The sequence below is a fragment of the Protopterus annectens genome, chromosome 7.part1 (assembly GCF_019279795.1).
Source record: "Protopterus annectens isolate FY-2018-M chromosome 7.part1, PAN1.0, whole genome shotgun sequence".
NCBI classification, from domain to species: domain Eukaryota; kingdom Metazoa; phylum Chordata; order Ceratodontiformes; family Protopteridae; genus Protopterus; species Protopterus annectens.
This window is the reverse complement of record NC_056740.1, coordinates 294,863,059-294,890,403: the sequence shown is the minus strand read 5'-3', so window position 1 is coordinate 294,890,403 and position 27,345 is coordinate 294,863,059.

Below are 27,345 nucleotides of genomic sequence, written 5' to 3'. Positions count from 1 at the left end.
GAAGGCCTTTGCCAGATCAAGGTAGGCTGTATGGACTGCCTTTCCCTCATCAATGGCTTTGGTGACTGTTTCGAAAAAGTCAACCAAGTTTAGAAGGCATGATCTGCCTTTGACAAAGCCAAACTGGGATGGATCCAAAGTCTGCAAATTCCCTATGTCTTTATTTATGAGGTCCATTATGATCCTCTCCCTGGCTTTGCAGATAAGGCTTGTCAAGCTAATGGGCCGGTAATTTCCAGAGTCGGTGGAGGCACCGCCTTTGTGAAGTGGGACCACAGTTGCAGTGCGCCACTCCCTGGGTACGTATCCAGAGGTAAGACTATGATTAAACAGCTGTCCTAGGTGTGGGTTTAATCCCTCGTTGAGTTTGTGGAGCACACAGCCGGGGACACCATCAGGTCCCATGGATGCTGTGTTTTTTGCTTTGGAGAGAGCAGTTCTCACTTGGGCGATGCCGATGTTTGGGGGGCTGCGATCGCTTGCTATAGAGATCACTCCTTTTGGGGAGGGGAGAAGTTTGCACTGAACCTGTCAGCCAGTATGTTGGCAATGTCTGTAGGATCAGTAATCTTCACATCATTTTGAACTAGTTCTGAGCATATCTGGGAGTTCCCTCCCAGGTTTCTAACATAGCTAAAGAAGGCCTTATGATTGTCTTTTGAGTCTTTAGCTATTTTTCTCTCAAAATTTGCTTTGGATGATTTTATGAGAGCTCTTAGTTTTTACTTATAGTGATCAAGGGTGTCTTACCTTTTAAGGATTTTGCTCTATCTTGTAGTAGCTTCCTCCTTTTGTTGTAGAGTTTGTTTATGGCTGGGGTCCACCAGACTGGACGCTTGCCTTTGGTACAAAGAGTCTTTGTTTTGCTTGGGATTGCCTTATCCATGCAGTCCTGCAGGTGCTGGTAGAAGGCATTTGTAAGTGATTCAGCGGCTTGAGTACTGTTTTCCATGGCTCGGGAGCCTTAAAGGAGACCACACTAGTCTTTAGAAGTGTGAAGTCAGCTTTTGAGAAGTTCTTTACTGTGGTCTTTTTTATTTCAGGTGGGGGTGGGATGAGGACCTCCAGCGAGATTAGTTTGTGATCTGATCTCACCAGTGAGGGGTATACTTCCGGTGTTGAGCATTGTGCTCCCATGTTCGTGATGATGAGATCAAGTATGTTTTCTCCTCTTGTGGGGATGGTGACTAGTTGTTCCATGGCATTTGAGTTTATGAATTCCAGGAACTTTTGGGCTAGGGTGTTTGGGCTTGAGTAGTGTTCCCAGTCTATATTAGGGTAATTGAAGTCACCTAGTATGATGGTGTTTGGTGATACATTTATCCCCTCTAGTGTTTTAGGAAGGCCATGTGAGGTTCCTGAGTTTGTGAGGGTGGCCTGTAACATGCTACAATTTGCAGAGCAGTCTTGCCTATGGTTAATTGCACCTGGATGGTCTCCGATGCATCGTGCGTTGCCACCAGTCTTGAGGTGTGGGTGTCCTTGATGAATATGGATACCCCCCCTCCTTTCTTGGTATTGTCCAGATTTTGGGGCCGGAGCATGATATGAGGTAAAACCTGATAGTGCTGGGGTGCTCTCAGGAGCCTTGAACCAGGTTTCTGTCACAGCACAGACATCGATGTTCTCCATACTGAGAAGGGCCTCGAGTGTGTGCATTTTGAGATTTAGACTTCTGGCATTGAGCAGCATTACCCTTAGTTTTTCCTTTTTGTGTTCTAGGGTGGTAGGTTTAGAATTTGAGCCTTGCCTAAAAAGGCACTATGGGGGTGGCAAGAGCCTTTGCCAATATCCGAATCCCAGGGTGACAGGTGCAAGCCGTCCCTTGAAGCAGCGTGGCTTGTCCAGCATGTCATCCCAGGCAGACAGACATTGGATCCCCTTTGAATGACACCAGAGTTTAAGCCAATTGTTAAAGCTGATCATCTTATCTCTGTATTGTGGCATCATTCTTGGTGAAGGTAGGATACTGCTCAAGGTCAGGGTCATACCTGCCTGGGCTACATAATCAGAGAGCTCCTCAATGTCTCTTTTCATGTAGTCCAAGGAGGTACGTCTCAGGTCGTTTACACCAGCGTGGACAATGACTGAGTCATATTTGTACCTGCTGTTGAGAGACCTGAGTGCTTGCGTTATGTGGCGGATTCTAGCGCCCGACAGGCAGCTTACTGTGACCTTCTCCTTACTCAGTCTGGTGAGCGGGACGTCAGTGTGTCTGTAATTCATTCACTTGTGCTTATTTATGTTATCACTGATCACATACCATCATTTCAGCATCTTTTACCACTGTCTTCAGTACAGAAAATTTAACTGGCATATCTGACATGTTTAGTTGTTATCATCTACTAGGTCAAAGTGTTGCATCTGGAAGCATGTCCTTACTAAATACAAAAGCCATAGAGTTGAATAAGCCACTGCACAAATGATGAGACAAACAATGTTTTCATAACTACATATGCACATGATAGCATCTGAAGTAAGTCAGCTACAATGCATGATACCTCAAATAAAGAAATTTCTCAAGACTGAGGCCAAAAGCAATGTATTACAATCAAATGTGTTATGAAGACATTTGAAAGGAAACTTTGTACTAACTAGCCCTCCACATGTGGCCCTAAGAAGATCCTTTTTGTCATTTAGTACAGGTATACTGTAGAAATCTCTTCATGTATATTATGTTTTTATTAACCCTCCAATCACATTTGCCCGATGTTTTATACCACAACTCTATTTGCTATTACTGTACTTCAGATATGAGATGGTGGTTTATGTATACACTTTATATTTGGGTGTTTCTCTTTCACCATGGTTGTGTCACTTTGGAGTCAGTATACTTAAATTATGGCGGTTATGGTGCAAAGACCTACACATGTGGTGAAGGGGGTTTGCACCTTGCTAAAAAATAATGCAGTGCTGGACAATTTATATGCAGGAGATTTTCCATCAGTTATTTACAGGTGAACCATTTATTCATTTGTTTACTTGGCTCAGGGCATGGCTGTAATGTGCACTTCAATCGGTCTACCTACCCAGTTATCAAAACAAAGGAGTAAGTAAAGCAATCATACTAAGCCATTGGATATTTTAAACTGAAATCCTGGAAAACCCTTCAAGAACTCATCACTACATTGATGGAAAGAAAAAAAGTCATATTAGTTTCTTTTACCTGTTCGTTTTAGTATACTTTTCCATTCTTCTGGCTCAGAACTAATTGCACCAGTCTGCAGCTGATTCTTTTGCATAAACAAAGTTAAATAGAAACATAACTGAAAAGAAAAGGGCCCCTAAAGATCAATGTGCCTCTAGTCTATTTCTAGTCATATGATTACAGACTGCTGAGAAAACACTATGATTGGCTGCACTTGCAACTGCTTGCAGGAGCTTGCAATGCATTTCATGGAACAGAGGTAAGAATTTTTTTTTTTATTTTAACAACTAAGTCAAGAGCCAAGGGCAAACTTGTCATTTCCATTTTAAACTGGAGAGAAGTACAACCCCTCTTGTCCTATGGTTCAGGTGTCCTTGATAGTTTCAAAATTCCTTAGATTGTTCCTAGAAAATACTCTAATATACATGTAATTAAGTTATGCGCATAGAATGTTGGATAAGGACTCTCATGATCAGACAGTCAGAGAGTTCTTTGTTACCTTTTTTATTCAGCTATATACAAAGGTAATGAACTGAGAGTCAAATTGCTTGATTACAAAGTAATATGGTAATACAATATGAGTGATCACTGGAACCCTTGACAACAGTGCAGGTATTTCTAGTACTCCTTGCAGGCTGTAAAAATCAGTGAAAAAGGTAAGGCATTATCAAACTGTAAAAATAAATAAGGTTAAAGTGGTAAAATGTTGAGAAAATGGCTCAGTGCTGTAGATGTTACAAAGTATTATTGATAAAATGAAGGGGCTACAGTTATCACCTGGAAATATCTGAGAAGAGGTCTGAGAACTGAAAGAAATGTCTTTGAGACTTAAGTGGGAAAAATCAGCTTGGAGTAATGCTTAAAAAACACTGATAGGGTATAATTAAATTTAGCATTTAGGTGGATCATTTAAAGCTGAAATCTGATTGTTGCAAAAAAAAAGTCACAAAGGGGAGATTTAAGCCTTGTAGGGAAATCAGAAATAACAAATTGAAAGGTATTAAGCAACTTTCGAAGAAACAAAATACTTTCTAAGCTTAACCGCCTCAACATGAACTAGATAGTGGCATGCAGAAGATTTATAATGTAGAGGGATAAATTAGGGAGTTCATTGACCCATGACATGTGCCAGCCATTACATTTACCAGCCATGGAGTATGCAGACCCTGCAATGTGCCAGCCATTACATGTGCTTTGCTGAGTGCACTATTTGTAAACAAAGGACTGGAAACTAAAAAAAAAATCTGAGTTAAAGTGAGAGGTACTTAGCTACAACTATTTGAGACTACTATCTTATTCCAATGTCTGTCCATTTAGCATAGAGGGTTAATACCACAACCCATAAATGAGCTTCATTGTGCAGTCCTTGGTTTTATTCCTTTAGTTTCTACTTGTAAACTGTAACTTTGAGACAGATGCTTATTCAGACAGCATCCCTAGTTTATCTGAAAAGGGGCACTTGTGTTCAGTAGACTTGCCCAGTTAAAAAAATAAAATAAAATATTATATAAAAAGCATTGTCTAACAGGAAGTTACTGGACTGATGAGAGATAAAGGTGCCTCATATAAGTAGTCATTCCTTCCACGTAGGTGTAATAATAAAATCCTAAATTAGTGGATCAGATCTGTTGAGAAGTTATAGGACTTTGTTCTGCATTTTGACCTAGAAGATGTAGGAATATGGTGAACAGGTAGAGTTACCCAAAGAGGAATCAATGAGGATGCAAGTGAACAGGAGAAGGAGATGTAGGATTGAAGTGTTCCTTTCCCCCTGTTATTCAACAGAGGGACAACTGGACCCAGTAAGATAATAGGGGAGTCCACAAGGAGGGACTACAGAAGTATGAAAAATAAAATGTAAGAAGCACAAGAAAAATATTAAAAGCAGGGATGCAGATGCAGAGATGAGAAGACGAAGCAGAAGCAAATATAGGAGGAGGCAAAAATATGAGGAAAGGGGGGTCTTAAAACCTGAGGAAAAAGAAGAAGGAGAAGAAAAGGAGCGAGTCTAGAGTGGTCAAAAAAAGATATTTAAGGGACTTGTCTGGAGAAAAGTGTAGATAAAGGAAAGAATGCAAAGAGGGATATTTGAAAGCCTGGAATAGCAAATATGGTATTCAGATGAAACTAACAGTAAATAAGCATACAACAGAAAGAGAATTCAAAGAGTGTAAAGCATTATGCTTAATTTTTCATTTCTACTGATGTTTATCAAAAATATAAACATCACTAAAGGGGGTAAAATAAAAGACAGTTGCTTAGATTAAGTTACAAAGGAAGGTGAAATATGGACATGAATGCAGCATATAAAAAGGGGGATCTGAAGAAATAGTGATGACCCTATGAAGTGCAAAGTACTGTGTTGTATTTATTTACTGAAAAAAATTGGTGTCAAGCAAGCATTCACAGGGAATAGGAGATAGCCCGCTATCACTGACTCAAAATGCAATTAACCAACATGGAGGCATCCATAAATTAGGATTGAAATAGATGCTACAAAACACATTTCCCCTAATAACCTTCAAACTGCTCTTTTTATTTGTGAACTAGTGGAATATAAGGGGAAAGAGGATCAGTCTGTAAATGGGGGCCTTAAAGGGTACCAAGGATTATAATACTTGTGACATTTCAGTGAAAATTCCAAAGTAGGACAGCCAAATATAAGGACGAATGCAGAAAGAATCTGACAGAAGATACAAGCAGGTACAGTCAAGGTATTCTTAGGATGGGGAAAGATCAAAGGTGGACAATTTTTCTCTAGGTGCAGGTTGTAATTCAAGTGATGAGGGTGAAGCATGTAACGCAATGGAAAACTTGTGGAGACCGATCAGAGGGAATCCGAAACAAGTATGAAGAGGACAGCAGTAAAAGACCTTGCATTGTTTATTGTTGACACATAAACTGTTTTGTTATTTACTAGTAAATAGAATATGGTAAGGCAAATACAACATAAGGAAAGGTAGCAGAGATGGACTTGTGGTAGTGCATTAGGGGGTCTAACAGACAGGTTCGTAAAGAAGAAGTGGGTTAAATGGGGAGAAGAACACTGCAATGGTAGCACCAGTGTCACTGTTAACGTTGTATCATATGACAAAAGAAAAGGGTAAAGGCTTGGAGGAAGAACAAAGGAAATGGAGATAAAACATGTGGTGGGCAAGCAGGTGACAATTACAAAGAAGATGAGGGACTCACAAAGTATGTAAAGACAAAGAAGTGGAATAGAAAAAAAAGAAGAAGGAAAAAGTGTTAGCATAGTGATGGGATTGGTTAGATAATCAGAGTCATTGGTCTGAAGAATAAGAAGGAAGGGTCCAGAGAAACAGCAGGAAAAGAAAGAGTTCTAGTTTGGAAGTTGTTGCATATGGCAATAAACTCAATCTGTTCTGGACTATTTGGATATACTCTGCATGCTTAGACTTTAATCATGTATGTTTCCAGAGAAAATAAGGTTTGATTGGTTAATTTTACTTTTCCCAGCTGAAATACCTCCTAAGAAGAGCAAATGGAAGCATACCCCATTTTCTTAACAACAATCTTCAGCAAAAACGTAGCTGACTTTATGTCAAAAATGACAGCAGAGGGCTAGGGACAATTGCAACATCGCAACAAAGGAGAGACAAAATGGTGCTAAAGGCTATATTATCCAAAATAAAGAAATCAGATATGAAAATGTCAAACCTTGTGGGTAGATTTGCAAAAATGCAATAGATCATTACAACTGCCATGAGCAATCATGAGACATACTTAAATTATCTGAGTACAGAGATAGCACAGTTAGAGCAAAAACTGAACTCATCTTTGGTAGAAAACTTTAATAATATAAGAAAGAGTAAGGCAATAAAATCTAAACCTGTTGGTCTATTTGAGGAATATGAAGTCTTTAACCTTCATGCTGTTTGGTGATGGGTTTTTGATGGCCCCTTAGAGTCACAACAGATGGGACATTAGAATGGGCACACAAGGTCTTAGGCCTAAAACCCTCACCCAGTACTCCTCCTAGGACTTCAAAAAAAGATTTCATACCACAGAAAAAAAGAAGCCCTACACTGTTTATGAATTTCTGGCAAAAATTTAAATTTCAAAATATAACTATACATGTGGCAATGGTTGTCAAGTTGTCACTCACATAAAAAGAAAACAGTTTATTTTTTTTCTTTTCAGTTTCCCAGTTCTGCAAGATTACAAGTAATGATGAAAGTTGTGAAAGCTTAACTGTCTACAACTTGTCCTTGTTTCTTTTAATAAAGTTTGTTTTCTTTATTGACCATCTGTTTTTATTAGGCTAAAAGAATCAAGTAAATAGTTATATCCAGAAATGAAAAGGATGATTTTCCCCAATGATCAGCAAACCTGAATTATAGCTGTATAAGTTGTAGAATGACTTAATTAAATATGTATTTCAACAGCAAATATCGAAGCTACAGAACTAGGAATCATACTTCCCTGTTATTTTTAGTTTTACTGCAGCTTGCCCCCAAGTACCTACTGTAATATTTCTGTATACTTATAATATAAAGGAACTTTTAAAATCATAGCTGTTGTGACAGAAAGAGATGCAGTTATTAGGAATCACAAATTTTATTGAATAAAAATTGCTTTTATATGGTGTATATTTACTTCATTACCTTAAACATTCCACAGTGTTGCCAAATTAGTGAAAAAGAACAAAGGAGTTGTTAGATTGAATGCATTACCAGATGGCGTAATAGATTGTAGACTGGAGCCAATAAAAGTAGTCAGTCATCATGTTCACTGTTGAGCAGTGTCCTGACTTTTAATTTTATTCCAGAGTATTTAGAGGCCTTTAGAAATACGTCATGTTCCTATTCATTCAATAATTAATTCACTGATTACATGCTGAATCTATTTCAGGGCTGTCAAAGAGATGGACCCTGTCAGTGGATCCAAGGCCGAGTAACATATCCCATATGGAGAGTCATCTAATAAGAGGACACACATGCACGCACACACATACACACACACACACACACACACACACACACACACACACACACACACACACACACACACACACACACACACACACAGTAACTCAAACATGACATTCATAGACTGGAGCAACTCTGAAAGATGGACAATTTACCTACAGCATGTCTTTGGGATCAGGGAGGAAACTGGATCAGTGAAAACCATTGAGAATACATGGATTTCACGCACCCTTCAAACAGAAGGTGCCCTCAGCTAAAATCTGAACTAGACTGGCTGCAGAGCAATAATAATCGTGTAACGTAATTAATATAAAGATACAGTCACTGTGGTCAGACAAACAACATACAAACTTACCATTCCCAGACAGACAGGGAGAGTGAGAGAGAGAGATAGATAGAGAGAGAGAGAAAGAGAGAGAGAGAGAGAGAGAGAGAAAGAGAGAGAGAGATAATTCATTGCTCAGTGCTCAACAATTTCCCATTCTGATACCAAATGAAACTGTGCCAAAGTGAGATGGTGGTTGTTTATGCGATGAATGGATGGTAATACTGGTCATTAGCATGAAGATATAACGAAAGGATATTTGATTCCCAGGGTATATAGTTGGTACTGGTCAGTGCAAAAAGAACTTATTACACTGGAATTAGTGTGTCTGTCTACCTCCTTATATTTATGATCACATAATATGGTCTGAAATACTTTCTGCCACTCTGCTACTTGCTGACAACCTTTTGAACTGCACCAAATTCTATGTAAAGGACAAAGACACATAAATAAAATCTCTCTATTCTGCCTTTTTGAAAATACCAAATGGATCAGAAGTTTATTTATTTGAGACCACTGTGACTTGTTGCGTCTTTCGGCTTTTCCCGGTTAGGGGTCGCCACAGCGGAACTCTGGTCCGCTAATGATTGGTAGTTGATTTTTACGTAAATACTAATTTCAGAAATTACTGCAGCTCCTTAAAATCTTGGTGCATTACAGGTAAATTAAAAAAATGCATAAATGTTGGTTTAATCAGATCAGTTAATTCTTATCCAATTAATGCTGTATGTCTCAGTAATCCCACATATGTATATCACCATAAGCTTCTTCAAAAAGAAATGAAACTACTTTGAATGGTTTCACTGAGATAAAATAGATGACTTCTGTCTTAATATAATTTTGTAGATTATGTTGTAAAATGGGTTTCTGAGGACACCTGAACAGGACTGGCCACTAGTTATTTTGGAAAAAAGGTGCATATTGCAGCCACACTGAATCTTTAGATCTTAGATTAAGGATTTATTTGCTCAATATGATATTCTTCAAAGATAGTAACACTCTTGATATGTGGTTTATTTTCTGTGACTGAGTAGAAGTGATAGTAAGTTTCAACAAAGAAATGTTGTTCAGGTACAGTTTCAGGACTTCTGCCATTAAAATGTACATCTAGAGGTGTAGTATCAATACTGGAAAAAAATAAAGACTTTTGTAGAGAACACATAATAACATGTTTATACTTCCATAAATACTGTTCATATCCTTGGAAAAAGTACATTGGAAAGAAAAAAACAAGATCTCCCAGTTTGCAGCATATACTTTTAAGCATTTCCTATAACTGTAAAATACTGCAAAGAAATTTCACAAAAATAGCTTTATGTAATCTAAAATATGTTTGCTGCTATTTTATAATACCTAAATGCATTTTGATTCAAAGATCAGCTGTACAGCAGATTTACAAGGTAACACATTTTCTGACATTATTAAAAAGAGGTTCCATCTATTATCTAGCTTGTTCACTGTGGAGGGGAACCCTTGGCATTAATAATGGACTGAATACCCTAATGCTACATTACATGTCAGGAATGATGAATTTAAAATATATTGGTACAAACAGCCCACATATAATGTACAAATGAAGATACTTTAGATAATCTTAAAATAACATTGTTAGAAATAGTTTGTATATAACATAAAAATGATGTTTCTTCTTTTCATTTGACAACACACTTACATTGCTGTAGATAAATCCACATAAGTGATCCAACTGGATAATACCATGATGATAGAAAAATAATTCTAAAACATCTGAACATGAAGTTCAGCATCAAGCAAAAAATAAGAACGAATAAAAAAGTAGCTGGATTCAAAAACAAATAAGAATCCTGCAAGAAGAATAAGGAAAACCTACAAGTCAATTAGCCATAAAACTGGCTCTAAACAAGCAAACCGCCAGAAACATGGTTAAATATATAAATGGAACAATGGCCCTTTTACAGCCTCTGACTGTACTTCCCCCTCCGCCTCCCCTCAGCTTGGCAGATGCCATAGAAATTTCCTGAAGCTTTTCACCACATGTGCCTGAAACGCATGAGCTGTAGCTGGCAGATTTGATTAACTGCCCTTCCCCCACTAGTGTTTACCAGACATTAGCTCACATACTTTTGTGAGGCTGGCTGTCCACTGAACAGAATGCTAAGAACAATACACGCCTGTCCACAATTCATTCCAGAAGCCACAAAACACGTAAAAGCAGATAGGCAAGGAAACCAGAGTAAGAGTGATTATTTTCTTCTATTCTCTTTGTCTCTCCCTCTCTCTCACGCACACACACTCTGCTTCACCCTGGTGATTCTGTAAACCTGTGAATATGAACCATGGAAACAAAAGGCCATGATAGAATAACATTTAAATCCCACCCCAAGCAAATATAATTGGTTACTTTTAAAATGCACAGAAAAAGAGCAGTCCAGTACTCAAGACACCATGATAAGACAGTTTCAGTTTATTAAATGAGCACTGAAGACACACAAAGTTTAGCATTCCAAGCTCTGTTATCAAAAAGTAGTACTTGGTGATTGCTCTGAAGAATTAAGACAAACAAACTCATAATTATAAGAATTCTGTAGTGTTTCTTATAACTCAGAAATGATTTCAGTAATTCCTACCCGATATTGCTGTAAGAAAATGGATATTGAACTAATGAAATGCATTAACGATCCACATTGTTGTTATAGAGGCAAGTGCTTGCTACAGAATTCAGACTGTGTAACTAATGTCTTTCGTCTTTTCACGGTTAGGGGTCACCACAGCAAAACTCCGGTCCGCTAATGAATGGCAGTGGATTTTTACAGTGCCGAGGTGCCACCCAATGCCCAACCTTCAAAGAAGGCACACCCATTCACGCACAAACCTACCTGCATGTCTTTTTAATGTAATTGAGTTTATTATTTATACCGGCAACTATTCATGGCAGTGGCTCCCATTTCATTCAAAAGTCACTTGTTAAAGTCTGCTTTGTTTCCCTGTAATAGTTTGTCTGCAGAAGTGATGATACTTGGTAAGTTTTTTAAACAGTGAAGCCCATGGTTAGGGATTATTTATTTTATTTTATTTTATTTATAATTTGATAACTGGGTAAGTGTGCTGGTCTATTGCTCTCATTTCAGTCATAACCCAGATACAATTGTTCAATAAGTTGGGTTTACTGTAAGTAATTTGGGGTAGAAAATAAATGATGTACAAAAAACTTTGCACTAAAATAAATATGAACATTTGCAGTTATAAAGTTTGATACGCAATGTAAAGGAAGTTAATTCCAAGTATACACCCACCAGGGGCAGCAATATCCTAGACCTGGTTATTACCAACATGGGCAACCGGTGCTCCACACCAGAGGTCAAGTCCTTGTTTGTCAGATCCGACCACAAGCTAATCATCCTAGACATCTACATCCCTCCCCCACCCCCCCACCCCCAATTAGGGAAACCACAGTAAAACATTTCTCCAAAGCCAACTTCACGCTTCTTAAGACAGAAGTGGCAAACTTCACGACACCCATGCTAACGGACAATAGAGGTATGACTGCTGAATCCTACATAAATGCACTTTATAAGCACTTACACGAGTGCATGGATTGTGCAATCCCTAACAGAACCAAGATGCTATCTTCCAAAAAAAGGAAGCCAATCTGGTGGTCCCCTGCCATAAACAAACTCTACAACAGAAGAAAGAAACTGTTGCAAAAAAGAGTAAAATCCCATGAATGGAGAAACTCCCTGGTCAGCCTCAGTAAGAAGCTGAGATCCCTCATAAAATCCTCCAAAGCTAGTTATGAAAACAAAATCGACACTGACTCTAAAGACAACCACAAAGCATTCTATAGCTATGTCAAGACTCTCAATGGCAACACTCAGATCTGCTCTGAGTTACAGCACAATGGCACTAAATATACAGAACCAACTGATATTGCCAACATCCTGGCAGATAGGTTCAGTGCTAACTTTACCCCCCTGTCATCCCCTAAAGGGCTCATCTCTATACCGGAAGAATGCAAAGTTCCTGTAATCACGGCTGCACAGGTAAAAAACACACTATCCAAAGCCAAGAACACAGCATCCATGGGACCTGACAACATCCCAGGCTGTGTTCTACATGAACTACAGAACGAACTGGCACCCCACCTAAGTACCATGTTCAATCATAGCCTCACCTCAGGCTATGTGCCCACTGAATGGCGCACAGCGACAGTTATCCCACTCCACAAAGGGGGAGCCACCACAGACCCCAGAAACTACAGCCCCATTAGCCTAACGAGCCTGGTCTGCAAGGCTATGGAACGTATCATCATGGAACTTATAAACAATGACATTGGTAATCTCCAAACTCAGGACCCCACCCAGTTCGGGTTTGTAAAAGGCAGATCATGTCTCCTAAACCTGATAGACTTCTTTGAAGCAGTCACCAAAGCCATAGATGAGGGTAAGATGGTTCACACAGCCTATCTAGATCTCGCCAAGGCTTTCGACACCATCCCTCACTCTGGAATTATAGATAAACTCACTAAACTAGGTATAAATCCCTATGTCACAAGATGGGTTGCCAACTGGCTCACTGACAGAACCCACACTGTGAAAGTAGCAGACTCCAAATCTAACTTCAGACCAGTGACAAGTGGAGTACCACAGTGTTCAGTCCTGGGTCCTCTCCTGTTTGGTATCTACTTTTCTGAAGTACAGGCCAACACAGAAGGTCTTTGGCTAATGAAGTTCGCAGACAACTGCAAACTAGGAGCCATAATCAAAACTCCAAAATATGGGGGTGGGAGGATGGCCTAATGGTTAAGGTGTTTGTCTTACAAACACAAGGTGCAGGGCTTGAGTCTCACAAGGGATAATTGGCTAGGCTTAAAATGGCTCACAAGGGCAGTTAGCTTAGTACTAATCTATGAACCTATGAACCTATGTGGACATCCTACAAAAAGGCCTCACTGAGACAGATGCCTGGTGTCAAAGCCGTGGCCTCAAGCTCAATGCCAAAAAGTGCATTGCCATCCCTTTTGGTAAAAACTCAGTACCCATGAACTAACACATAGGTGGTAGTCTACTTAACACCGAAAGTGTGATAAGAGACCTTGGGACACAGGTGGACAGTAGTCTCTCCTTTGATAATCACATCGCTACAGTAGTCAGGAAATCCTTCTACATGGCACACCTCATCACAAAAGGCTTCTCATCCAGGAAAAAAGAGGTCATTGTTCTCCTCTACTCGTCACTCATTAGACCCATTATAGAGTACAATGTCCCTTTTGGTATGTACCTCACAAGACATCTACAACAACTGGAAAGGCCACAGAAATACCTCACAAAGAGGATTACTGGCCTCAAAGAGATGCCCTATGCAGACCGTCTCAAAAAACTGCAGCTTTACTCTCTTGCATATCGCCTACTCAGAGGCGATCTCTGCCTAACGCACAAAGCTATGTCAAACCCAGAGCTTTTAAACATGCTCGACTTAAAGAAATCCAAATCCCTATGAGCTACACGCTCTAGGGACCTAAATGTCATCACCACAATAAACAGAACATGCTGGAGGGATAGGTTCCTGTCCCAGAGACTTCCCATACTCTGGAACAAACTACCTATCTATATCAAACAAAGCTCCTCATTAGCACTCTTCAAGAAAAATCTTGATGATTGGATGGGAGATAGGAAATTCACCCCAGGGATTACTTCTGTGGCTCTGCTCGACAGTGGCACAGGAAAATAATTTTCTTGGGTGGCGAAAGCCAGGGTACCTTTGGCTAGGCTTATATAGGCCCTAGGACCAATAGCCTAGTACCTACCTATGAACCTATGAACATTATAAGGGAAGATACAGTGTAACGTGTCCCGAATGTACAGTCCTTGCTGCTAGGAGCTTCAGTGTTAGCCAATATGGAGTCCCTTATCCGGACAAGTGATCAAGAAGCCTCAATCCTCACCACTGATAATGGTGAGGGATGTTCACTTGGAACAAAAAAATAGATACAGCATTTTCAGGTGCAGCTCTCTGCACCATGTACAGTTTCCCTTAAGAGCACACAAGGAACACACTCCCATCCTGGAGCTTAACTGTCTCTCTCTATCTCTAGGCCCAAAATAAGAAACCACACTGGCCACTAAGGAGCTCTGTGTCCCTCTTCTAAGTAGCTGACACACACACTCTTTGAGATTTTCACAAACACACACACACACACACACACACACACACACACACACACACACACACACACACACACACACACACCTGGGAATGGCTGGCACAGATTTATCAGCTATGCTCAGACTATAAGGTAGTTCCATTGCTACCAGCCAGCTACTCTAAGGCTTTTGCCAAGATATACAATTATACTGCATGAATTAATACTAATACCAACGGTAATGTTGACCAAACAGCAAGGCTTTCAGCAGTGGCCACAATGTCACTAAATAAATCCATTGCCTTTCTTTTCCTGGGATAGTTGGCAATACCTCATATCATCACATCTCTCCCACATTTGAAGACTCAAGCTAGTTTTTCCAATGACCAAGGAGAAACATGGCTTGAGAAAAATAAGTCTGTCTGGGAATACAATGACACATACCCTGTCTTGAGAACCCGTCTGCATTGGCATTGCTGACCTCACTACAGTGCTGCGCTGTCATGTCATATGCCTGCAAACCTAGGCTGCCTCCAACTTAATAACTTGGCATTTTGTTGGTTGTCTAAATGTAGCCATATTAAGGGATTGTTGTCTGTAACTACAGTGAATTTCCTTCCATATAGATAGGGTTAAAGTTTCTGCAGTGCCCATATCATGGCTAGACATTCTTTTTCTACAGCTGCATAAAATTCCTCCCTGGGTTGGAGTCTATGGCTGAGATATACAACTGGGTGCTCCCTTTGAAAAAACCTTGCTGAGTACAGTCCCCACCCCATGGTTTAAAGCATCAACATGCACAACATAGTCTTTGCTGCAATCTGGACTGGCAAACACAGGAGGTCCTCCCAAAACCCCTTTAAGCTTTTAGAATGACTACTCACATGCTGGGGTTCAAACTACTTTTTCTGGCCTGTTTTTCCTTGTCAGGTCTGTGAGGGGAGCAGCCATTGTACTATAATTGGGAATAAACTTTCTATAGTACCCCACTGTCCCCAAGAATGCCCTCACTTGCCTTTTAGTAACAGGGGCAGGCCACATCTGAATAGCTTCCACTTTGGCAGGTTCTGGCTTGATCTTACCACTCCTCACTCTATCTCCAAGATAGGAGACCTCTTCCATTCCCACCTGACACTTACTGGGCTTAATGGTCAAGCCTGCCCTTTGTAGTCTGCCCAGGACCTCCCTGACATGCTGAAGGCGTTCTTACCAGGAATGGCTGTAGATGGCAATATCATTCAGGTAAGCAAGGGCATAATCTCCTGTTCCTGCTAAGATATGATTTATCAGACTCTGGGAGGTCGCTGGGGAATTTTTCATCCCAAAAGGCATCTTTGTGAACTCATATAATCCAAAAGGAGTCACAAAGGCTGACCTCTCTCTAGTATTGGGAGTCAAGGGCACCTGCCAGTAGCCCTTGGTCAGATCAATAGTGGTCAGATACTTAGCCCCACCCAACTGCTCTAAGGCTTCATCTGTCTTGGGCATGGACTAAGCATCTGACTCTGTGTGACTATTTAGTGTTCTGTAGGCCACACAGAACCTGGTGTTGCCATCTTTCTTTGGTACCAGCACCACTGGGGAGGCCCAGGGATGGCTGGACTCCTGGATTACCCCATTTCCATTATTTCCTGTATCTCCTCCCTTAGAGTCTGTCTGACTTGCTCAGGCACCCTGAAAGGGGCCGGCTTGATAGGCCTTTGGGATCCTGAATACACATAGTAATGCACCAGGTGGATGCAGTCAGGTTTCCCAGTGAACATGCCCTCAAACTGATTTATCTTTAAAGAATGTCTGATTTTTGTTAATTACTTGATTGTTTAATTTATGCATTAAGGCTTGCTATTTATTGAAGCTTGCAAGCATATGCTTTTGTCTGAGGAAGGGAAGTCATTGAATTTCCCGAAAGCGCTCACGTAATAAAGTGTCTGTTTGTTCTGCCTGAAGCAACTAGTCCTGGTTTTCGTTTATTCAGTTTAGTGTGTTTACATCATGCCCTCAAACTGCTGTAACACTGCTCAGATTTCTCGAACCTGGGTAAGGGATAGCCAGTGGGACATTGCTACCCCTCCACTGAGGTGTCAGTCTAAGCTTCACTCAGGAGATCTTTCACCAGATCCTCCTCAGACTCCTCCTTCCATCCACTGCAAATACTCAGCACCAGGGCCTCCTTATCATAATAAGGCATGTTAACATGATACAATCTGTGCCCCTGTCTCCTGCCTAGCAGGTTTACCAAATAGTTAACTTCACTGACCTTCCTTACCCATTCAAAGGTTCCCTCCCAAGCTGCCTTTAGACTATTGTGCTTGACAGGAATGAGCACAATAACCTGCTGTCCCACAGCATACTCTAACAGTTGAGCATTCCTGTCATACCAGACTTTTTTCTGCTGTTGGGCTACTGACAGGTTCTCCTGGGCCAAGCCCATGAGCTCCCTAAGCCTTGTCCTGAGGTTTAGGACATATGCCACAACAGACTCCTTGTTGGATTCACACTCACCCTCCCACTCATCACAAATCAAATCTAAAGGCCTCCTCACTCTATGTCCATACAGCAACTCAAAGGGTGAAAAACCTGTGGATTCCTGGGGTACGTCTCTGTATCTAAATGGCAGATGGGGCAATTATTTGTCCCACTCTCTCTTAAACTCATCCAAAAATGCCTGTAGCATGTTCTTTAGTGTAGAGTTTAACCTCTCCACAAGACCATTAATCTGAGAGAGGTAGGGAGCAGTCTTTAGGTGCTTCACTCCGCAGTGCTCCCACAGACAAGCCAGCAGGTCTGACATGAAGTTGGCACCTCTGTCAGTTAGTATTTCTCTCGGGAAACCTACCCTGCTGAAAATCTCTAACAATGTATTTGCCATCTTCTCTGCCTTGATGCAGGACAGAGCCATGGTCTCAGGGTATCTGGGAGCATAATCTACTACTACCAGGATAAAGCATAATCTGCTACCACCAGAATATACTTCTTCCGTGTGGAACTTGGGGTACTCAGAAGCCACATAATATTCATAGCTACCCTCTGAGACACCTCCTCAATCGCAGACAAATGCATCAAAAGAGCCTTTAAAATAAGTGCTTAGTTCAGTAATATAATCACATATACTTTCCATCTGCCTTGAGTCTATGCTCACAAAACTTTTTCTATAAGCTTCAGGTGTTAATTCAGACCATTGTAATAAACATTGTTTAACTTTACCATAATTTAAACCACCAGTATCAGCAGCTATAGCTCTACCATGGAGTAAAGGAGTCAGGAACCGTATCCAAAACCCTTGGTCAACATTATACTATTTACATACTCTTTCAAATATGTGAGTAAAACTATCAACATTATCACCATCTGTAAACTGTGGAAGAAATTCACTGACCTTTATTGCCTCTGGGATTCAGTTATTCCCTTCTCCATTACCTCCACGACCCTGCCAAACAGTCAGTATCTCTGTCTCATGTTGGCTCTGTTTCTCATTTTCTTTGGCCTCCAAATGCCACAGTCTCTCTGCTGATTCTAATTCCAAATGTTTTGCCTGCTGCAGTCTCTCTGCTTATTCTAATTCCAAATGTTTGGCCTCCAGTTCAAGTCTCTTTAACTCCAGACAGGTTTTTAAGTCCTCTGAGGAAAAGCTGAACTGTTCTGTTTCAGAGGGCTGCAAATCCCCATCCCCAGACTGGTTATCTTCCTGGTTGCTAGTCTGTGCTGCAGCTGCAATTAAGGCTGAAATCATTTCTTTAGTCAGGTTGGCATGCACCAGTCCTTTGGATTTGCACATCTTAGCCATCTGGTTCACTGTCATGTTGTGAAAAATGAAACTTTGCATGTTTACCTTGTGGCTGCTGAGAGTACACACAACTTTAGTGACAAATGCTTACAAGCTACAGAAGTTCAATTAATATCCATGCCACTGTTCATCAATATGTGACATCCCTTCTTTGGACCAGTGATAAAGGAGCATCAATCGTCACCACTGACAATGGAATAAATATATACACACAGTATTTTCAGATGCAGCACTCTGCACCCAGCATAATTTCCTTTAAGAGCACACAGGGAACACACTCTCATAATGGGGCTGGACTCTCTCTGTCTCCAGCCCCAAATAAGAAACCACACTGACCACTAAGGAGCTCTGTGTCCCTGTTCCAAGTAGCTGACATGCATACTCTTTGAAATTTGATATTCAAATGCACACACACACACCTGGGAAAGGTTGGCACAGATTTACCAGCTATGCCCAGACTATAAGGTAGTTCCACTGCCAACAGCCAGCTACTTTAAGGCTCCTACCAGAGTATCCAATTATACTGTGTGAAATTAACGCTAATACCAGTGGTAATGTTGACCAAACAGCAAGGCTTTCAGGAGTGACTACAGTTTCACTAAATAAGTACTCTCAAAGGTTTAAATATTCTTTAAAAGACCAACCTCAATGAAAAGTTTAAATATATTTAATAATAAATAATAAAAGAACATGAAATTGCTAACTATCTATTTACAATAAACACTGGAGTTTAAATCACAAAAAAATATTAAAAATAACACAGATGGAAAGTTTCACACAGATACAGAGAAATATTAATCTTGCTTTATTATTCTGACTGATCTAAAGAATTACTGTCCCCTAGTTCACTTACTAGAGCAAGGCAAAATGACATGAGTGAATGGTCCTTCTTTGTCATGTTTCACAAACAAGCAGCAGTGTTGGCTATAGAACGGCATCACATCTGGTCTCCTGACTCTCATTCCCCACACTACCCCCTTTACTAGAAACTTGAGCCAGGATCTTGCACATGTGTCATGATACGCACACACAGAGCTTTGCTAAAATGTGTTACAGCAGCTGGAAGCTGTAAATCAATTTTAACACTTCCACTCTACCTACAGAGCTACTAAGCCAGGCTTCTCACAGACATTTCATCTCTGGCTGCAGTCAGAACTGTGAGATACAATCTTTATGGCCTAAACCAGGTAATTTAATTTCAGACAATTTTTCAAAGTTAGCTGGACTGAGGTTAACCTCTTCTCTTGCAGTATCCTTTGCTACAATATATTAATTTCTACAGTTAAATACAGTATGACATAGAGATGCATTTATTTTCTGTCTAGCAAGACCCACTGCTGGTACATTTTTAACACAAGCAGCTTTTCAAATGCATTTTTCAACACAAGCGTCTGTACAAATCAGTTTGATAGATAAATGACATATAATTCTTTACAAAACTACAGCTAACTATGCTGGGATATGTTACACATCCACTGCCTTATTTTTCCTGGCATAGCTGGCAATACCCCACATCATCACAGCCAGTATCATTTATTTCATATATAATTTACTGAACTGCATTTGCATTACTGATAATATAATGTCCCTTAAAATGAATGTCAAAGAATAGAGGCTTTTAAAAGATTTTACTCTTTTAAATACTTGATCCCATACAGCTCACTACTGATGAAAGAAGACAGAGTCCAGGAAGTATTTTCATATCAAACTCCAAATAGGTAAAGTATAGTTATAATTTTCCTAGGATTATAAATTGTAGTAACAGATGCATTATTGAATGATTATGCTCCTTTGTATGTTTGTGCTATGTGTTGGTGGGTAACAGTTGTGTGATACCTGGAAGTTGCTGGTAAAACAATAACAATAATATTAATAAAGATAATAAATGTAATTCAGGATTTGGATGTAAGGAGTGCCAGTGAAATAAATGTAGGTAATAACTGTATATAACTGATAAACACATAAATACAATCTGGAACTGTATGGCAACTTTGACAAGAGGAATGATTTTTTTTTCTACATATGCTGAGACCTCTTCAAAACAAAATGCAATTTAAATGACCAGTCTTAAATAATAAAGATCAATATGTAACCTCTCAAAATTCACCAATCACATTTCAATTCAATAAAATGTGTTTAAAACAGCTGTATAAAATAGGCACACAAAACAAGAACCCAAAACAAGCAAATACACACATGATTAAATACATTTAAAATGAGTGTGAAGAAATTTTTGAGATAAAGTTTATAGGGAAGGAATACTCCTACATAAGTTCTTTTAGTTTCAAAACAGGTTTTATGCTGACTCAGTTCATAACATCTATCCACAAAAAGCTGAGTTAATTTTGTGTTGTGAATGTTAAAAGTTTAAATGTCTAAAAAGCCAACTTTGACAGTCTGGCTAGATGACTCTTAAAAACATTTAATTTGTTTCACTACATATGGTAACTAGAACTATGTCAATATGCACTGATTAAAACCAATATTGTCTCTGTCATAGAAAAACCTCAACAACCAAAAAGTGTGTGGTTTCCTCAGCTATAGAAGTGAATGCAAAAATTACAAAAAAAAAAACAAATAAAATTTGCATGCAAAAATATAATCATTTAAGTTAAAAGCAAAAACAACATTGATAGTTATATAGATCCAGTTTATTAAACCATACTACTTAATTGCTTTCAGTCTTACAAAGGAAAACTTTATCTGATGTCTAATGAAGTTCTTCTTTGTAATAGCAAACCACTCATGGTTGGTACATCTTAACAACTTAAATCTACATCTTTAACTCTCAATTATACAAATTAGCACTAATGTTTAGACCATGTATGCACTGACTGAAGTACTCCTCTGTCTAAAACTGGTATCAATATAGTGGACAAAAAAATACAAACTTAAACAAATGCAAGTTATACAAAACAGGTTTTCTGACATTGTGCTAAAACCATCAGGGGTATTCAGAAAAAAGATGGTGCAATAGCAAATAGCATGATAAAATTACAGCAATGTGAGTCAACAGAGATGAGACATGCATAAGTGCCAACATAATGCCTTGTAATGAAACCTACCAACAGCGATAATGATAATAACCATACTATACTGTGTCTGATCATGTGACTTTTGGTCATGCAGGTGGTATGCCCAAAACTGTGTATATTCACGGGTGGATTGAAACACCCCATAGCTGTAACAAGCTTAGCACAGTAAAGTGTGCAGTCATTGTATCATATAAATGGGGATAAAATGGGGAAGTAGGACAGGCAGATATGGGATAAAACAAGTAGATGAATGTAAAAAAGGGACAGCAAATAGGGAAAATTTGTATAGTGGAGGAAGAAGGCTATACATTTTGTGAGAACAGGTGCTCACCTTTGTTAAGAAGAAAGGTAGAGTGAGAAAGTAGCAATGGGAGAGTGTGGACAGACAAACAAATATATAACTCAAACAAACAGGTGACAACAGGGAGACGAAGATTAACACAGGGCAGACAACTGTTGATGGGGAGGAAAAGAAGGGGATTACAATGATGGTGGATAAAGAGGAGTGAGAATGACCTACCCACTCATACAAGAGGGGAACCTACCCCAGTAGAGTGTCACCTCTGCTACTGACATCATGGGTGAGTGCTAGCATTGGTGGCCTGATGGATGGGACTAGATTGTCTTTCAACAACTCTGTCAGCTATACAAAAAAAAGTGATTCATGGTGACAACAATACAAGCATCCAATCACTGTCTCATCCCAGTCCTCACCATCCACTAAACTTTAGGCCAAGTGAACCAGTAGGACCCATCTGTAGGAACCTTCACTCCCCCCCCCCAAGAGATGGCCATATAGAATACCAGTGAGCAGTCCAGATCCCCTTCCATAGGGTGACCTTCATCATTCTGCACAAAGGAACATCTGGAGACAGCTGAGGACTCTTCTCTAGGCTTGATGGCCAGTGCAGAACATAGAGGTCACAGCACACCACAGACTGCATTATGGCTGATCCTGTAGAAAAAGAAAATAATAAAGCAAGCAAGAAAGAAAGAAACAGAAATACAACAAAAGAATAATGTGTGGGTGCGCGCACGCGTGTGTGTGTGTGTGTGTGTGTGTATGTTACAATTTACCACAATAGTAAATTATTGTGAGTAATATGCCACATTTATTTAGCCATATGACAAGCCTGTGTAACCTCCTCTGACATGCCACCCTATTTTCTTGTATCTGATAAGATACTGAAAAACATGAAACAAGCAGTACTCTGCACGTTCCAAAGACATGTGTCTGGAGCATTTCTCCCCAGGCCTCTGCTGAAAATGGGCTCAGACTTTCCTGACAAACAAATATTAAATGAAATAAATAAATATACTTCATAACAGGAGCAAATTAGAGTTACAAGTGGTACACCTAAAATACAGTGTTAATCTAAGAACAAAATCCTTACAGTATTCATGTGGTTATCTCTCACTTGCCTCCCACTGGTGGAGAAACTGTAGTTGGTACCTTTACAGATAACTATATTTTTGCTTGGACTGCTGTCTAGAGTGAATAATGCCAGTGGCATCAATGCATACCCTGGCACCTGTTGCCAGGTGTAGATTTTGTAAAGGTGACCCATCCTCATAATCCCTCAGCAGGTGTTCTCTACTGCCTCTGTGCTGCAAGTAAAGGAAGGTTTTACACTTCCTGCTGCACCATGTGATCTAGGTCTAACACAAGGAAAAATGTGCATGCATGGCTTCATGCACTGGATACCACATAATGCTCATCTATGGGCAACAAGGGTTCACAAAGCAGATTAACAGAAGCATGATGCAAATTGACAGGAGTATGACCAGGCTTTGCAGTGATTGTGCTTGTGTACACACCATACATGACCTCCCAGCCTGAGACTTAGCAGTCATGAGTATCAGAGCACGTATGGAATATGTCAGGTAAGGCATCATATTATAGGTACAATTCATTAGATTATGCAACATCACTTAATTAGCATCATTATGCATTAGAAGACCTGTTTTAGCACAGCAAAGATTGTAGTTGCCATATTTCATGGCCTGTTATGGTGAGCAACTTAAAGAATCAGACTATTCCTGATATCAGAATGTGCTACCATATAGGCAAACTAATAGCAGACAGGTTCACTGGTACTGGACCTTTAGACTGCAATGAGCATACAAAGGTGAATAAAAGCAACCCACAGGGTAGTGAAGATGTGGAGTAATTCTCCACAGGGTATAGCAGGATAACAGGGAACTGACAGGCTGGTTGTGTGACTAATACATACATGGTACAGGGGACAGAATAGGACAACTTGCAGTCTGGTGTGTGGGTACATCATCCAGAGAGGGCACAGGGGACAGGACAGGAAATTTTGCAGTTCAGTTGTGGTTGCTCAACTTGACAAGAAAGAGGCTGTGCATGGGTATATACCATACACAGCCTCCACTACAGGGAATGAGCAGGCAAGAGCATTGTAGTGTGTACTAGGGCTGATGCATCACATTGCAGGCATGATTCAGAACCTTTCACACAAAATCATCAAATTAACATTGGTAATGCACCACAGCACCTGCATAATTAAAAAACTGCGATTGCCATATTTCAGGACACCACATTGCAGCAAGCAACTTAGAGAATCAGGATATAAGAAGGTCTCAAATGTTAACCTGTAAATAAAAGTAAATCCTTTGATAGTGAACACAATTAGTATATCACTGAACATCTGTTTTAGAGATTTGTATAGTGACTATTATAAATTGTGTGAGTATAAACAGTTTCTTAGATCAACATCACATGTTTTATTCAACATTTATCAACATGCCATATAAAAGATATATAAAATGTCATTACTAGGGGCTCAGGCCTATGCTGCATGTTTTCCTTCCTTCCCAGTAAATCCCTGTCAAGGTAAGCTAATTAAAAGTAAATTGATTGTTGTAGCATTTGATTTGTTCAGGCAACCATTGATTCCAAAAAGTATCATGAAATTTACCTAAATGAGCTATACTTCTTAACAGAACTTTACTAACACGACAGTAATGTCTTTTATGCATTTTACACCCTAAGCACTCCTTTGAATTTTCCAAAGAGTATTTCAATATAGTCCAAAAAACATAGAACAGCTGTAGGATAGGGTTACCACCTGTCCCACTTTGTGAGGGACAGTCTCGTTTTGGGCAGTTGTGTCCTGCAAAAAAAAAAAAAATGAAAAAATGGCAAATGTCCTGAGATTTTAGGAGAAAAAATATTTCCTATATTTTATGTAACAGATGCATAAAACTGTTATTTTGTGTCTGAAGCACCTAAATGTTATAAAAAATACAATAAGCAACTAAAATGCTACAAGAATAAGCTTTTATTTAGGCAAAAAAAAGTGAAGTTCTGTCCTTTGTACTGGCTGTAGGTATGTTTTGCTCTGCAAAATCTGAAATTGGTACCAAAAATGTTCCACTCTGGGCATTTGAAAAGATGGCAACCCTACTGTAGGAACCTAAACTATCTTTCCCATTAATGAAACTCTCTCTCGTACGTGTGTGCCCAGTAATTGAGTTTCTCCAAGACTCAATTCTAATCATTCATACTGTAGCTTTCACTCTTTGTTGTACATCAACACACTAGTAATAATAATGACACACAAGTGTAAAAGATAGTTATTACATAGACAGTTTCAAGAACAGCAATTTGTAAATGTATTCTTTCCAGATTAATTTCTCTTCCTTAGTTGTGTACTTATTCATACTTCATGTACTTAATTCAGGCTATAACATCTCCATATTACAACTTACAAAAAATGTCACGTACTTATATGCTTAGACCTGAACTTCGTATCAGGAAAAAAAGCTATGTTACCTTTACAGCCAGTCTGTACAGTGAATATTAACTATATTTCCCCTAGAAAGAATCATCTACTGACAGTATCAGAAGACACTGACACAGTGGGAATTCAGCCTTCCATCAGTAAATCAGTTATGCAGACTCCTTATATTTCTAATAGACTAGTAACTGTAATGCCAGGTTTCTTAACTTTACTTCTGAGCATGTATTAATCTATGAGTCTTACAAACAAATTCACAACACAAAAAAAAACACACTTCACACTGAGTCTTTTCAAAGAAAAAAATATATGGGAGTCATATTTCCAAAGTAAATCATCAGTTCACCTCTACAAGACAACATAGTAAGAGTTTCCTGTGTTATAACAAATTCTGCCTATGTGGCTATCACAGTTTATTGCCTTTTTTACTTGACAAACATAACCTGTTCTAAAAGTCACTTTATAATATGTCCCATTTATGTCTATAAATATATAGCTATCTGGAGATATACAGATGTATTATAATGACACATGCCAGTTATAACCTTCATATTGTAGTTACCTAGGATAAAGGTAAAACCATTACATATAGACTATCCATGCCTTCACCAAAAACTATAAACTATTAGTTAGTCTTTTGACAGGACATCATTAACTATTCCTACTACTATGACACATCTGATATTCACCTTCCAGGGTAACGTTCCAGTACTTTGGAATCTACCCAAATATAATAAGAGTATAGTTGTTTAACCTACCAGTAGATCTTTGAGGAAATATCACTGTAGTATTAAAGCTTCCCTCCCTCCTTTCGCTGCATAGAATTAGTGTAAATTTATTATATTTGTACTCTAATATTATAGATGGCCGCATTATAACTATTGTTTATTCACCTTACTCGCTGCTGATTTTAAGATCCTTTATTGACAAGCTTCCTATAGCCTAATTGTTTGAGTTCACATGCCCTGGCAGGTTCTCTGGTTTGATCAGCATGGGGAAGGGTCTCCCTTTCAATGACAAGTCATGCACACAGAGACCCCTCTCTGTGTGGTCTCTAAGGTTACTCACCTGCCAGCGCTTTGGAGGAAGCTATCATACTTCAGCCTGGTGAGGGAATTTTCCTTCTGCTAAGTCCCATCCCCATATGTTGACCTTCACAGTCTGGGTGGACTATGTGGAATAACCTGCATCCATAGGGAAGCCAAATTTGAGCTGTCCTTCTGCACCCAACCTGATATCATCTGTCTAACTTATGTTCTTCGCCAAATCTCCATTAGAGAGACATTCAGACTGCCCCCCCCCCCCCAAGATAGGTATGCCTATCTACCATGTCACCTTCATCAGATTCCCAATCAGCTAATCAAACTTGGGTCACATGGGTCATACAACTTCATCTCTCTACATCACTAGGATGGTACCTGCATTGTTATTATTACCATGATCTTTTATAGAGCTTTTTTTGTTCAAGTCATAAAGATGTTGAGGATATTTTTTGTCTGATGAACTTAAACGTTATGATTTATTGTTTCATTGACTTCTAAACAAAAGATTTATTCTTACTGAAAATACATTATACTACTGTAACTCATTCACTTGTGCTTAATTTTGTTACCACTGATAATATAACAGTTTTAATAATTTCAATATATTTGACTGCTGTCTTCACTACAGAAACTTTAACGGGTATATTTTATGTGTTTAGTTGTTATCATCTAATAGGTCAAATCGTTGCAGCTGGAAACATGTCCTTGCTAAATGGAATAGACATACAGTTGAGTAAATCACTGCACAAAGCCTGAAACAAACACTATTTTCATAGCTACATATGCACATGGTGACATCTGACATAAATTAGCTATAAGGCATGATGCATCAAGTCAGGCCAAAAACAAGGTATTTACACTCAACTGTGGTATGAAAACACCTGAAAGTAAACTTTGTACTACTTTGCTATCCTCAGGTGGTCCTAGGCAGATCCTTTTTGTTGTTTAATACAAGTATGTTTAAGAAATCTCATTTATATATTCAATCTTTCCCCATGTAGTTCACAGCTATGTTTTTTATTAACTCCCCAATCCCATTTTCCTGACGTTTCATTCCCCCAACTCTATTTGCCATTACTGTGCTTCTGATATGAAATGGTAGTTTATTCTTGTACTTTGGATTTGGGTTTTTCTCTTTCACCGTGGTTGTGTCACTCTGGAGTCAGCATCCTTAAGTTA